Source organism: Bos grunniens, chromosome 10 (assembly GCF_055505025.1).
Source record: "Bos grunniens cultivar Pamir isolate PY7600 chromosome 10, Bosgru_T2T1.0, whole genome shotgun sequence".
NCBI lineage: Eukaryota > Metazoa > Chordata > Mammalia > Artiodactyla > Bovidae > Bos > Bos grunniens.
Window position 1 is genome coordinate 60,526,659 of NC_141174.1, and position 12,255 is coordinate 60,538,913.

Sequence of the window (12,255 nt, forward strand, 5' to 3'; positions counted from 1 at the left end):
CTACTGTGGTGGCCAGCATCCCAATTGGCCCCCAGTGACCCTTAACTCCTGGCCTTTACAGCTTTGAGTAGTATCCTTCCACAAGGAATTAGGGCTGGCCTGTGTGATTAACAGAATAGAGCAGAGTGATGCTGTGTGACTTCTGATGCTGGATCATAAAAGGCATCTCAGCTTCTGCTTTGCTCTCTTGTATTGCTCACTGTGGGGAAAGCTAGCAGCCATCCTTTAAAGACATTCAGGGAGCTTTCTGGAGAGGCACATGTAGGGAGAAAATGCTTCCTGCCAACAGTCAGTACCAATTTACCAATCATGAAAGTGAACCACTTTGGAACTATATCCTCCAGCCCCAGTCAAGCCTTCAGATGACTACAGCCATGAGAGTTAACAGCAATCTGATCAAAGACCTTAAACCTGATTTACCCAGCCAAGTGACTCTTGAATTCTTGAACTATAGAAATCATGAGCAAGAATAAATTATTGTTATTGCTTAATCCATGAAACTTTAGGGATTATTTGTTTTGCAGAATTAAGTAACAGATACATCAGAATTCTTGTTATATAAGAGGAGTTTCAGCTCAGATGGTAAAGAATCTGCCTGCAATGCAGGAGACACAATTGTTATTTGGGTAACTTTTTATCATTTGAAGGACTGATGCTGAAACTCCATTACTTTGGCCACCTGATGTGAAGAACCAACCTGTTGGAAAAAACCCTAATGCTAGGAAAGATTGAAGGTGGGAGGAGAAGGGGACGACAGAGGATGAGATGGTTGGATGACATAACCGATGCAATGGACATGAGTTTGAGTAGGCTCCTGGAGTTGATGATGGACAGGGAGGCCTGGAGTGCTGCAGTCCACGGGTCACAAAGAGTTGGCTGCGACTAAACTGATCTGAAACAGTTCTAAGTGATAAACTACTCCTGGAAATTTCGTGTATGCTAATCCATCCTAAAAACTGCATTCAAAGCAATATCAAACCCAAAATGAGGTTTAATTTCAGTACCAGTATGAAGAATAAAATGGGAAAAATGAACCACATTTCAAGAAACCTAAACTCTAGCCCCAACTCTGTCATTATTAACCTATGACATTGGGCAAATCAACTGGAGATCCTTTTCTTCATTTGAATGATGAGGAAACTGGACTACATGATTTCTGTAGCTCCTTTTAACTCCTAAATTCTGACTCTGAGCTTTGAGTTCAATGGTTCAAAGAATTTGAAAAAGAATAAATACATGTATATATATAACGAAATCACTTTGCTGTACATCTGAAACTAACATAACATTGTTAATCAACCCTCCAATATAAAACTTTTTTTAAAATTTAAGGTTCATTGGTACTGTTTTCAGGGCTCTGATAACCTTTAAAGAGAAAATTTTACCTATTAAGTTAGTGTGCTAAGTCGCTTCAGTCGTGTCCGACTCTTAGCGACCCCATGGACTGCAGCCCACCAGGCTCCCCCGTCCCCAGGATTCTTCAGGCAAGAACACTGGAGTGGGTTGCCATTTCCTTCTCCAATGCATGAAAGTGAAAAGTGAAAGTGAAGTCGTTCAGTCGTGTCCGACTCTTAGCGACCCCATGGACTGCAGCCTAACAGGCTCCTCCGTCCATGGGATTTTCCAGGCAAGAGTACTGGAGTGGGGTGCCATTGCCTTCTCCAATTAAGTTAGTGTAGTAATAGTAAATATTGAGGAAAATGCAATGTTACTGGCACTAACATACTATTGTTGGTGACAGAAATTGGTTTAATCCTCTTAGAAAGCAATTTGGTATTATGTCGGTGGGTTTCTTTTAAGCCAATATTCTAACGGAAAAAAAAATGATATTGTCATTTTAAAAGTGGAACATATAGTACCCTTACAAATAATGTTTAAGAGTTTATACTGATCAGATCAGATCAGTGGCTCAGTTGTGTCCGACTCTTTGCGACCCCATGAATCACAGCACGCCAGGCCTCCCTGTCCATCACCAACTCCCAGAGTTCACTCAGACTCACGTCCATCGAGTCAGTGATGCCATCCAGCCATCTCATCCTCTGTCATCCCCTTCTCCTCCTGCCCCCAATCCCTCCCAGCATCAGAGTCTTTTCCAATGAGTCAACCCTTCACATGAGGTGGCCAAAGTACTGGAGTTTCAGCTTTAGCATCATTCCTTCCAAAGAAATCCCAGGGCTGATCTCCTTCAGAATGGACTGGTTGGATCTCCTTGCAGTCCAAGGGACTCTCAAGAGTCTTCTCCAACACCACACTTCAAAAGCATCAATTCTTCGGTGCTCAGCCTTCTTCACAGTCCAACTCTCACATCCATACATGACCACAGGAAAAACCATAGCCTTGACTAAACGAACCTTTGTTGGGAAAGTAATGTCTCTGCTTTTGAATATGCTCTCTAGGTTGGTCATAACTTTTCTTCCAAGGAGTAAGTGTCTTTTAATTTCATGGCTGCAGTCACCATCTGCAGTGATTTTGGAGCCCAAAAAAATAAAGTCTGACACTGTTTCCACTGTTTCCCCATCTATTTGCCATGAAGTGATGGGACCAGATGCCATGATGTTCGTTTTCTGAATGTTGAGCTTTAAGCCAACTTTTTCACTCTCCACTTTCACTTTCATCAAGAGGCTTTTGAGTTCCTCTTCACTTTCTGCCATAAGGGTGGTGTCATCTGCATATCTGAGGTTATTGATATTTCTCCTGGCAATCTTCATTCCAGCTTGTGTTTCTTCCAGTCCAGCGTTTCTCATGATATACTCTGCATATAAGTTAAATAAACAGGGTGACAATATACAGCCTTGATGTACTGCTTTTCCTATTTGGAACCAGTCTGTTGTTCCATGTTCAGTTCTAACTGTTGCTTCCTGACCTGCATACAAATTTCTCAAGAGGCAGATCAGGTGGTCTGGTATTCCCATCTCTTTCAGAATTTTCCAGAGTTTATTGTGATCCACACAGTCAAAGGCTTTGGCATAGTCAGTAAAGCAGAAATAGATGTTTTTCTGGAACTCTCTTGCTTTTTCTATGATCTAGCGGATGTTGGCAATTTGATCTCTGGTTCCTCTGCCTTTTCTAAAACCAGCTTGAACATCAGGAAGTTCACAGTTCACATATTGCTGAAGCCTGGCTTGGAGAATTTTGAGTATTACTTTACTAGCGTGTGAGATGAGAGAAATATATTTTCATACTAAGAAAAAGTTTAAGAAGAATAGAGATATCTCTTTTGATAGTCTTTGGATGGCGAAACTAGAGATTACTTTCCTCTCCATCTCCCACTGTTTTTATATTTTTCAAATTTTTCATCCATGGCTCATTTTTATAATTTTAAAGCCTGAATGAGAGCCTAGAGAAGGTAAAATGCAAAAGAATGAAAAAAATTCAAGAGGGTGACTTTGGGTTCATTAAATAAACCAAGATCTACTGTGGGTAGCTTGGTAGTTAATCAAGAGCAGATGTTGGCAGTAAGATAGGCCAAAGAAGAAGCAGTTTGATGAGGCTATGACTTGGAAAATTGGATTAGGAAATAATCGAACACATATGGCACAAACCCAAGAGGAATAGGAATATGGCAAATCCCAGGAGTCAAGGCCAATAGGAAGTAAAAAATGAAACAGAGAACAGAATATACAGACATAGCAATCACCTAAATAATAGGTGGACTAAGGAGACTAAAGTAAGCATTCAGTGTACGTATTGCTGTAGTATGCCTATTTTTAAAGATTTTTTAATGTGAACCATTTTTACATTCTTTATTGAATTTGTTGCAGTGTCGCTCCTTCTTCTTCTCGCTCTTGGTTTTTTGTTTTTGGGGATTTTTGGGGGGTTTTGGCCACAAAGCATGTGAGATCTTCACTCCATGACCAAGGATCAAACTCACATTCCCCTTATTGGAAGACAAAGTCTTAAGTACTGGACCACCAGGGAAGTCCCATGTAGTATGTGTATTTAAGTTAATCAATAGACCACAACATCACATATACAAAAAGCAAGGATTTTTTTTTGCAACATACAGTGGACTATGAGCACTAGGTTATAAACAGTTTGGAATTAATATTTAGCACGGTTGTGGTTAGTTCTTCCTATAAATTTTTATATAATAATATCAGTTCTGCAGTTGGTGAGCTTAAGAAGAGATTGAACATTTTGTTTGGTACTTGCTTTCACTTTCTGGGCACTGAGATTAATCAGGAGATCAATAGTGAGCATGGGCAGTAACATCCCCAGAAAGTGTGTATGATCTCAAAGCATAACAGAGGGACTGTGTCAACTTAGTGAGGGTCTAGGAAGGAACTTATCTCTGAGATTTTTAGATTCAGACTTTTCCCCTCTGTATGTCTCCCCACTGAATTAAAATTAACTCATCAGTACAAAAACCTATAGGTTGAGTATCTTTAAGAAAATAGGACAGTACTTACAAGAGTTGTTTTGAAACTATAAATCAAAGCAACAGAGAAAAGTTCTCCCTTTGATATCGAGACTAGATGTAACCTGGAGACAGAGCAAAGCCAAAACAAATACAGTTTACTTAACACACAAGCGTATTTCCTCACACACAGTGCAGTGCTCTACAACATGATGAGTGTATGGTTCTTGCTTCATCGTACTGATTGATCCTCCATCCATTCTTTTTTTCCCCCCATCCTCTAATTATCAGCCTTCCCTTTGGATTTGTCCTTGGATCCCCATCCTAACCTTTCTCCTGGGGACAGCTCATTCATATCCATGGTAATGCATGAAAACTTACTGAGCACCAACTATGGACTAGGCACTATGCTATTCACCAGAACACACCAAGAACACATTGTCCATGAGCCAGAGAAAAACACTTGAGTAACAACAGTATAATGTGGTAAGTAGTACTGAGTGAAAGTTGCTCAGGCATGTCTGACTCTTTGTGACCCCCTTGGAATTCTCCAGGCCAGAATACTGGAATGGGTAGCCTATCCCCTCTCCAGGGGATCTTCCCAACCCAGGAATCAAACTGGGGTCTCCTGCATTGCAGGTGGATTCTTTACCAACTGAGCTATCAGGGAAGCCCATAATGTGGTAAGTGCCCTACTACAGGTTCATGCAAATCATAGGAGCGAAAAAAAAAAAAGAATGTGACTGACATCTGAGAAGTTTTCACAGAAGGAGATATTGCTAAAGGACGACCAAAATGTTCAAAGGTGGATATGAAAATTTCAAGCTAAGGAGACAGTCCAAAGACATGGCATAACATGTTAAGGACAAGTTTGATGTGGAAGAACTTAGAGGAGTTCAAGAGGGTAGAAGGAAGTGAGGCCGGAGATAAAGTGAGTGCTATGGAGAGCTCTTCTAAGCACTGGTAATAAGTTTCAACTTTATTCTTTATGTATTGAAAGCCATTAAAAGCATTAAGCAAGAAGGAGACAAGATCATCTTTGTATTTTAAAATGATCCTTTTGGTAGCAATCTGGATGCTCCTTTGCTAAGACTCAAGCAAGTACAAAGTATTCCAATAATCCAGGTGAGAAATAATGGGAGCCTAAACTAAGAGAGGGGCAGTGGGAGATGAAGAGGAAGGACAGATTCAAGAGCACTGATCAGATCTGTAAGCAACAGAATGTAGGTGGGTAAAGAGAGGGATCAATAAAAGGCAAGTTTTTAACATAGCTAGTTCGATGTGATATCACTAAATGAGACAAAGAATATGAGGCAAGTATGATAGAGATAAGGCAAAGGATAAAAGGAAAATAATATCTACTTTGACATGATGAATTGAAGAGTTCACTGGGATATCTGCGGGCAGATATCCTGGGAACAGTTGAATACAAGAATGCAGAACTTAGAAATAATATGGGGAGTCAAAGCCACTGGCAAGTGACAGCTTCAGTGTTGAAAAGACATCCAGGAAATATAGGATGAAAAGTATCTAATTGTCTAGATAGTCCCATTTTTCTCTGATACTCTGTTAGAAAATCTATGTCCTCTGTCTTTGTTCATTTCCAGACTTTTCCATTTGGACATCCTACCATCGCCACAAACATGAGTGAATCTAAAATGGTGGAATATTGGAATTATGTATATTTCCACCTTAGTAATTAGTGTTTCACAACTGGATTACCGCAGCAGTTTCCAGGCTTCCTTATCATGCAGCTCACTACTTTACAATTTATATTGCCAGATATTTCTTACCCTTTCCTCACATATCATTTCCCTGCTCAAAATCCTTTATCGGTGTCCTGTTAATCACTGCAGCCAAGCGGAGCCCCACATTCAGTCTCTGTCACTTCTCAGCATTATTCTTCTTACAGGACTAGGCTCCTCAAGTACCCCAGTGTTCACTGCATCCTTGATTCATGCTGTACCCCTATTTCCTCTTCTCAGCTTATCCAAATCCCATTGAACATTTCAAGCAGTATTTCTCAACTTTTTGACCATTTCTCTTCAATAAAGCTAACTCAAAACACTGTTTCATCCTTGTCCACTTCCACTAGAGAGGCTGGAAAAGTTCAGTACTTGTTTTCTGAGCCTTCCTTGGAACTAGGAGAGACCAGGTGACACAGTTCTAGCCAATGGTGCTGCTCCCTTCTCCTTCTTGCCTTGAAAATGAGCACAGGTACCCAGAACTGCAGCAACCATCATGGGCTCATAAACAAACAAGGCAGCCTGTTTAGTCTTACAGCCTGGAAAAACACAAATTGCAAGGTCCTTGATTCCATTCCTTATGTCACACCAGGCCACAATTGCCTACCTCTGGCCTTAAATTAGGTGAGAAAATAAGCACCCAATTGTTTAGGCTACAATTGACTGTCTTTGTTTTTTGCTGCAGGAAAAACTTCCAAATTGATATACATGGCATACTTCCATTATTTATTTTCAAACAATAAGATACCCTTAATAGCTAATATTAATAAATTCATGAGTGTTTTTATGTGCAAAAACTCACTTGACAGTTCCAACACATATCTAGTAAACTGTCAGCTTAGATATGTAGACACTCATATCTTCCACCAGTTACAGCTTTGTGTAGAAACTATCCTCGCTGAAGTTCAGAGAGGCTAGGAGAAGCAATAATTAAAATGCTTATATTAGTTAAAGGGAGAGTTTCAGTTCTTCAATTGCAATGTGTTTAAGTTATTCTGTAAGCATTTAGTTCTCCTTTACTGCAACTAAAAAGAGAGTTCTAAATTACTGAATTATATATATATATATATAGTTACATTTTGCTTTCCCACTAAAGAGAGATGGGTGACCCCTCACAGAAGAGCACTGAAGTATCCCTGTGTCCTGATGTGGACAAAGGATCATTCCATGCTCTGGTAGGCATCCTCTAAGGAGGCCCTCAGTGTTCCCCACCTCATGGCATTTACAGCCCTGTTTAACTGGCTCACATAGAGTGGGGCTTGGATTTAGGGGCCATGTCATATGGTAACTCTATGTTTACCATTTTGAGGAACTGCCAAACTGTCACACCACAGTGGCTACAGCATTTGACATGCCAGATAAACTACTCTTTTTTCTCTAGAGCAAAGGACAAATTATTTAACCTGAGTTTCCCATGAATTATAAGAAAGAAAGAAAGAAAGTGAAGTCGCTCAGTCGTGTCCGACTCTTTGTGACCCCATGGACTGTAGCCTACCAGGCTCCTCCCTCCATGGGATTCTCCAGGCAAGAGTACTGGAGTGGGTTGCCATTTCCTCCTCCAGGGGATCTTCCAAACCCAGGGATCAAACCCAGGTCTCCCACATTGCAGGCTGATTCTTTACCATCAGAGCCACCAGGGAAGTCTCTTTCACAGTAATAGACTACAGAGAGGTTGTCATTGTTCAATGGTCATAATTTCTGAACTGAGACTTTAATGAAAAATTATTCAAATATCAGTTTACTATAGTAAGTTATGGTAAGGATACCAGTATCCTCAGGGAAAGCTTTAAGAAATAAACACTTATTTTATAAATGCAGAACAAAAAAGTAAAATTCTCTGTTCTCTCTAAATTGGCACCTCACTTCTGATTTTGTTCTTTAAAAGTAAGTCGTCAATTTAATCAGTGATCAAGAATATCAAATTTGATGAAATACTAAGCACATTAATCTAATCATATTCCTGTATTTCGAATGTCAATTGTTTAAATATATTAACAGCAATTTTTTATTTCTCAAACACATTAACCTCTAGAATTCACCCCAGAAGATTTGCAGAGATTTTTTAAAAAGTAGTTCTTTAGCTTTCTGCAGTAATGAATGTGCCTTTAATCAATCATTCAACACAAAAAAAGTCAGACTTTTTTCCCTCTATATTTCAGTGGTGTACAGAATAACACATCCTTATGAGGAAGTGCTCTACACTTGTTCACTCTCTGGAATTTTTTCTGTTGTATTTGTAACTCAGTATACATTCATTCTTAGAAAATGTGATATGGCACAGAAAAGGAAACACTGGTATATATCCATTGTGATCCTGCGATAACAAAAAAAATGTCTGCATATAAAGCTGGATCCAGTGTCATAGCAGTCATTTTGGTTACTGTGTTTCCTGTACCAACTGCTGTCTTTTTCCAGCTGAAAATTATGTTGGCTGAGAGCCATGCCACAGAACCTCCACCCTGAGGAGTGACTCAGATAATTAGACAAAAGCATGTAAACCTCTCCAGGATTTTTTCAGACTTCTCTCTTGACATTCCTTCCTCTTAGGCATAGATTTGGTGACTACACATTTTGTGTAGTTGAAAGGAAAAAACTACCACCATTCATAAACCTACAATGCCTGTTCTCAATCATCATCTTTGAAAAGGTATTAATACAACAAATAGTTGGCTCCGCAGTATCTTGAGAAAGTCTTTGTTCACTGAATATTTTTTATGTACAGTATAATTTTTCAAACTTACTATGGATAATTTCAAACATTCAATTGAACACCCATGTACCCATTCACTCAACTTCAACAGTTAGCAACTCATAGTCCATATAGTTTCACCTATAAGTTCAGTTCAGTTGCTGAGTAGTGTCCAACTCTTTGCGACCCCATGAATCGCAGCACGCCAGGCCCCCCTGCCCATCACCAACTCCTGAAGTCCACCCAAACCCATGTCCATTGAGTTGGTGATGCCATCCAACCATCTCATCCTCTGTCATCCCCTTCTCCTCCTGCCCTCAATCTTTCCCAGCATCAGGGTCTTTTCATATGAGTCAGCTCTTCGCATCAGGTTGCGAAAATATTGTAAACCCACTCCTTATTCCCAGATTATTTTAAGACAAATCCAAGATACGTAATTTCATCATTAAGTACTTCAAGGCTAGCATAAGTCTTGAATTTTATTTCTGCTTTCATTTTTTTTTTATGATTAAGTTAGAGGGAAGAAAGAAAATAGAACTAACATCTACTGAGTGCTTCCCATGCCACATGTTATGCAAGAGACTTTCTCCTAAATTACCACTTTTAATGATAAAACCCTGCTGGGTGAACATTACCAGTCCCATGTTTAGAAAAAGAAGCAAAGAGAGAAATTTTCCAATGTCACTTAACTATTGAGTAGCAGGGCTTGGGTTCAAACCTAGGTCTGACTCAAAACGTTATGCTGTTTCCCCAAATTGACCCTGTCAGGTAGGGTCCTAAAACGCCGGTGGAAAGGTAGGAGTTGTCTTAGACAACCTTTTTGAGGAGGAGGCACCTCTTCCGTCTTCAGCCCTCCCTCCGTGCTATGAATGATATCCCAACATCATACACAGGATGTTTCCAGAGTCTAATTCTGTACTCTAGTATTTCTAACACTTATGCAGAAGTCACAGTTTGCTCAGTCACTATTTTGATGCTCAGGAAAGCGACATGGACTCTGATGTACACCAGTAGGCAACATACTTCAGGGTTTATTAGGAAGGGATGTGCACTAAGAAAAAAACACAAACAACAACAACAAAAAATCCCTACCGCCTAGAAATCGCCATAAGTATAGAAAAATAAATATTAACATGTCTAAGCACATGGAAACAAAAACCCTGTCAACAATACTAGAAGGAAGATTAGTTACCCAGGATATAATTTGGAAAATTTTTCATGCTAGTCTAAAATCTATGCTCAAAAATAAATAAATTTTTAATTAATAAAACCTATACTCCAATGAGATTTCCAACAAATAAGACTACCTGTTAGCATTTATTTAAAATATTTTTTCCAAGATGTCCCTATTACATTATTACACTAAGTAAAGAAAAAAAAAAAAAGAATCAATATGTGATATTTTGTTGTGTAACTTGTTTGTCTCAACGACAAAAAAAATTAAGATTCCTCAAATAAGTTTCTAAATACTAGGTTCTTGTGTGAAATACATTGACTATCTTAAATCAAGTATTATCTATGAATTGGAGAGAATAAAAAATATAAATCGATCTTATAAAAAAGAATTCAAATCATAGATAGGCAATCAACCACAAAGGCTAAGAATTTTTCATATACCAGTACTACTGTTTGCTTTGCGATACTTACTTATCTTTATCCTCAAACTTGATCTTTACAGTTCAGATTTTTTTAATTTCAAAAATAAGCCATAATACAATGCGTTCATTTCAGATATAGACTTAAGGTTCCTAAGGAACAATTCATGGTCTAGGAAAAACCTCGAGTGTATCAAATGAAAATACAATGTGTCAATAGCTACCAGTGTCTCAGGTTTGCCCTGTTAAGTCTACAAATGAGTCAGTAGGTAGTAACCTCAAAAATCTTGCTTTAAAAGTAGTTTAAGAATCACTATTGGTTACCTTGAGCTAAATATAAATACAAAGATACTGACTGACTTAACACTTTACTACCAGATCACTACGTATTTTTTTTTAGTTTGAGGTATTAACTACTATTTTTGATACCAGTGAATGTGTTGGAAAAATGAATGAATCCCAAATACTAATAATAAAAGAGTTATTTTTTTAAAACTTCTATTTTAAATTTACTTAAAGCATGGAAGCAGATTTTTTTAAATAATTCAACATTAAGCTCTCAAAGTCAAAGCCTCAGAAAAAGGAAAGTTATGGTTCATAGCCACTGACTCATTTCCTTAGATGATTCAACCTCCTGGCTTTAACAGTGCCTTGCCCTCCCCTCCCCCTTCCACTTTTAATTCAGTACTAGGGGAAAATAAACCTCTACCACTAAACAGCTAGCTCTCCTGTGCTAACACATCATAATCTTTTAAGTAAACTAAGTCTCTCTACAAGCTTTTATATACTTTTGATATTAAAGTCCTATTATATAATTAACAGTGGCTCAAAGATACTACGTTGATTTTTCCAAAAGTTACTGAAAAAATGCAGAGGTGTTTTTTCCACCTCTTAAATATGTCACTGGCACAAAGATGATTTCATTAAAATGTGCATCTTTCTGCTACCCTGCATAAACCCTTGAAAAGAAGCCTGGGCTTCATCTCACTTCTCCATGTATTCTTTAAATATTTATATACCTCAAATGTTGAGTTCCTGATGAATAACATGTTCATGAGCTTAGCTAATACAAAGTAGAGACCCACAAAGACAGATGAAGAGAATTAATACAAATACACCCAAGGCACGTCTACACACGCCCAGAACTCCTGGCCAAATTCACAGCAGAAACCAATACATCTGGCTCCTCCTCCCCAAGTAAGGGCAAGACTAGCCAGCCACACAGAGTTCAGAAACCATGTGTACTGATGCTGTTCCTGAAAAACAACAAACCATCCCCTAATCAGAGGCATATAGAGGTATGTAGTTCAAACCAAGTTGAAAGAAAAAGTGAAAGTCACTGTCACTCAGTCATGTCCAACTCTTTGGGACCCAGGATTTTCCAGACCAGAATACTGGAGTGGACAGCCTATCCCTTCTCCAGGGGATCTTCCTGACCCAGGAATCAAACCCAGGTCTCCCACATTGCAGGCGGATTCTTTATTAGCTGAGCCACAAGGGAAGCCCAAGAATACTGAGTGGGTAGCCTATCCCTTTTCCAGGGGATCTTCCTGACCCAGGAATTGAATGGGGTCTCCTTCACTGCAGGCAGATTCTTTATCAACTGAGCTATCAGGGAAAACAAGTTGGGGTCACCTTATTTAACATAAGGTAGGAGAGAAGGCCTCTTCCTCCTCACCATCTATGGCACCCCTCCCACCCCACAGCCCCCCACCCCTCATTTACCCCAAAGCCTTTTTTGTCAACCAGGCCCGCAGGTGATAGTGGATATATAAAGAAGAATGTTTGGGAGTTATTTAAAATTGCCAACTTTTTCACTCTTTGGAGGGAAGTACCCTGCTTATACACTTCCAACAATCCCTGCCCTTC

At 39.1% G+C, this 12,255-nt stretch overlaps 1 long non-coding RNA gene across 1 annotated transcript in view; it reads left to right on the top strand.

Annotated features, from left to right (window-relative positions):
• Positions 1-12,255, top strand: part of LOC147364642 (uncharacterized) — a 147,299-nt gene that overhangs the window by 132,994 nt on the left and 2,050 nt on the right. The gene's annotated exons all lie outside the window — the stretch shown is intronic.